Genomic DNA, 4,297 nt, shown 5'->3' with positions numbered 1-4,297 from the left:
GAACAAATCGGTCAACACCGAAGTAGCCAAGCTGAGGAAAGTAGGGATACTTTTTCGAAGTGGTCTTTCTAACATGGATTGTAAACCCAGTCATGGTCAAGAAGCACGATGGCATGTCATGCATGTGCATCGACTATTCCGATCTAAACAAGCTCTCTCCCAAAGACTAGTATCCCCTACCAGAAATCGAACAAAAGGTGGAGTCCTTGAAAGGATTTAGGTTGCAATGTTTATTGGATGCGTACAAGGGGTACTATTAAATATTGATGAGCAAGGAGGACGAAGAGAAGACTGCATTCTACACCGACCATGACGCATTCTGCTACTAGAAAATGTCGTTCAGTCTAAAGAACGTAGGAGCAACCTAGCAACGGCTGGTCGACTTGCTCTTCGCAAAATGGATTGGAAGAAACATTGAAGTATATGTAGATGATATAGTCATAAAAAGCCCGGAAGAAGGAAGATTGTTGGAAGACATGGAAGAGACACTCAGGACCCTAGAGAAGGTTAGAATGAAATTAAACCCAGGGAAATGAACCTTTGGAGTAGAGGAAGGACAGTTCCTAGGATACTACATCACTCAGGAGGGGATCTAACCAAGCCCTATAAAGGCAGACGAGCTAATGAAGGTACCATCCCCACACAAATTAAGAGATGCCTTTAAATGGAAAGCTAACCACCCTGAGTCGGTTTATCTCTAAATCAACAAAAAAAATCTATGCCACTCTTCCACACGCTCAAAGGCTGCATCGAGAAGAGCAATTTCTATTGGACACCAGAGGCAGAAGTAATGCTCCAACAATTAAAAGAATCCTTGAACAAGCTGCCTACACTGGCTAGTCCTATCCCTAGCAAAATGTTACAAGTACACTTGTCATCTTTGAAAGAAGCTATATCATCAGTACTGGCGATAGAAATGAAAAAAAAAAAAGACAACTATCAGTTTACTTCGTTAGCCGAGCCTTACAAGGCCTAGAGTTTAATTACCCCATCCTAGAGAAGCTTCTGCTAGCCCTTATTTATGTTGCGTGATGCTTGAGACGGTACTTTCAGGCACATCCAATAGAGGTGTTGACCAGCAGCCCAATCAAGTTGTGCTTCTCAAACCAGAGACGTTAGGACGCTTGGCGAAATGGGCGATTGAATTGAGAGAACATGACATCAGTTACTGCCCACGGACAAGCATTAAAGGATAAGAACTGAAAAATTTCCTACTTGAGATACCAGGCAAAATAAAGCCACTTGCTTAAGGACAAGACCAAAAGGATGCACACAAGCAAGAAGATAGCCAACGGTGGACCTCATATACAGATGGGGCGTCCAATAAAGAGGGATCGGGAGCAGGTCTAATCCTAACAAACCTAAATGGCGAAGAAGTCACCTACGCACTCTGTTTCGAATTTCACACCTCTAACAACGAAGCTAAGTACGAGGTCCTTCTAGTCGGCCTACGATTAGCAAGGAAGATAGGAGGGGAAAAGATAACAACCCTAAAATACTCAAAGCTAGCAGCCAACCAGGTTAGCAGAGAGTTTGAAACAAAGGATAAGTGAATAGAGAAATATGTGAGAGCTTTCTAGAGGTTAGTAATGTTGGATTAGGTGTCTAAGTCCATAACTATAATTGGTATATATACTTAATTTGATAGTAGCACAGTCATTTTGGGTTGCCCTCAAGACTAGCAACTAGACAAGATGATTTTGGAGAAAGAGGTTGATTTATTTTTTTGATTAATAAATTGAAATAAATAATTTATAAATATATTATGAAGATAATATATTAATTAGAAATAGTAATATTTAATTAATATTTAATCTGAAATTAATTGGAATTAACTTTGGGATTAAAAGAATTAATTAAAAGTGCAGGGACTGAAGTGCAATTGTTTAATAGTTGAGCAAGAGGAAATCTAGAGCCCTCTATAGGCTACGGACATGTTTCATAGGCCTTAGGGTTTCTAGAATAGTTTATGGTGGATACATAGGAAATTGGATAATTACCCGGTTTAAGATAATCTTAGATTAGGGCTTATTTAGGGTTTCCTGACTACACTATATAATCAGCCTAAACCCTATAATTTTTAGCCATTCATTCCCTTAAAGAGCCAACCGCAAATTTGAAGCTTCTCACCTCCTTCTCAATCATCTTCCATTGCTAGTGCTAGGTGTGAACCACTAGAGGCGTGACATTTGTTACACTTGCTCTCAAGGCTTCATCAACATAAGGATTTGCATTGTTATTACTATATAACAATCAAGCTATGAATCTTCTAACCCTAATTGTTTATTTCGATTATGTACTAGTATGCTAGGGTTTTTCTATTTTGTTATTCAAGTAGTATGTTTAATTAGAGAAAACATAGATCAAATTATTTTAGGGTTGCATGCACACATATGAATATATGTTTTGCATAACACCCATAAGTTGTATCAGAACGTAGGTTTAGTTTTCTATTGAATTGACACAATGGTTGGACTTGAACGAGAAGAAGCAAACGTAATCATCATTCTGTTCTGCAACACAACATGGTGTTCTTCCACCACGGCGTGTTGGCCTGCGAAATCGTCCATACACAGCGTGGTTATTGTTTACCACGACATGTTGGACAATCAGATCCACAAATTTTAGTTTTAAAGATATACCATGAATTAATTAGGATAATTACCTTTAATAATGTTTTAATTGTATAAAATTGGATATTTTTTTAAATTAATTTTCTATCCTTATATTGAATTCATGATTGGTTTATTTTTTAATTTAATTGATTGAATATTAATTTTGAAAATTTAAAATATAACCTTAGTATTTTTGAAAAAGTTTAAAAAATACACCCTTATATTATATGTAACATCAAAAGTCTAACATTGCCCTATATATATATATATATATATATATATATATATATATATATATATATATATATATACACACACACACACATACACACACACATAGAGTTAGGTTAAAGTATTCTAACTAATTATTATGTGGATGTAGGGATGAATATGGACCAATCAAAATTTAAAATAAAAATAAATAAATAAGGGTAAACAGGTAATTTGATAATTAGTTTCCACAAATAATATCGATAATTATGGTAACCATTGACTTTAGGTACCTAGGTTTTCTCCATCCATCGTCGGCTTTTTAAGTTTGATTTGAAGACCACATCAGAAATCGATCCCAACACCATTACTGCTGAGGTTGAAGGACACATCCAACAGCCCCCAGCCATCAGAACATCACTATCACATCTCCGTGAAACCCCAATGCATAATCCATTGACGTCATCAACGACTACAACCTCTGAAGCCTGTACAATTTCATTCATCGAGTCAGCATGGATTCGATCTTCTTTGAAGCCTTTAATCACCTAAATTTAAGGGGGGGGGGGGTAACAACAAATATGTTTCTACCTAGGGTTTGTTTCCCTCTTTGTGTACTCGATAACAGTAAGACGGAACAAAACGCACGCATAAGAACTCCTAATCTCAGTGGCTCCTTCTTCGTCTCTCCAATCGGCACTTGTACGGTTTTGTAGGTACTCAGTTTGGAGTCGACTCTTCTGTTGTTCCTATGTATTCAAATATTTCTCTATTGAATGATGGGTTTGTTTGCCCTAGGCCTATTAGGAAAGGTAAATTTGTCTCTACTTATGATTTATATTACCATGGATGAAAACGATTATGATCAAATTCCTTTGTTTGTTAATTTGTAAAACCTTTCTACTTTGACTTGGAAGAAGTTTGATTTCAATGTCTACTACTTTGTTAGGCTATGATGATGCAATATGCGCTTCCATTTCGCCATATCAGCAAATCCCCTTTGTTGTTGGCACCATAATAGGTGTCATAGAGTTGTATGAAATTAGCGAACCAATTGCACTTATTCGTTATGTTTCCTTACATGATTGGGGGTAAGTTTGTAAATTGTAATTATATCATGGAATTCATTTTTAAAGTTTGTACTTTGTAATGAATGACTGTTTTACCTACGTTTGTTTCTGTAAATATTCAATGGATGATGCTGGTGTGGTTAGTTCTATTTCATAGACACCTGATAGTTCTGGTTTTGTAGTTGGATGGAAATTAAGAGGACTTATAGTTTGGTCTTGATGTCTACAATCCGTCAAATTGGTTTAAATTCCATATCATCTCAAGGGGTAAAGCAAAATCCAGATGGAAATTATGAACCTTTAATGAGTGGGACCTCATTTATGCAGTGGGATGAATATGGTTATAGAATTTATGTTGTTGAAGAAGGTTCTTTAGAGAGAATACTTGCATTTTCTTTTAGG

Source organism: Lactuca serriola, chromosome 1 (assembly GCF_051521515.1).
Source record: "Lactuca serriola cultivar US96UC23 chromosome 1, Lser_US96UC23_V15, whole genome shotgun sequence".
Classification (NCBI taxonomy): Eukaryota; Viridiplantae; Streptophyta; class Magnoliopsida; order Asterales; family Asteraceae; genus Lactuca; species Lactuca serriola.
This window is presented reverse-complemented; position numbering follows the sequence as displayed.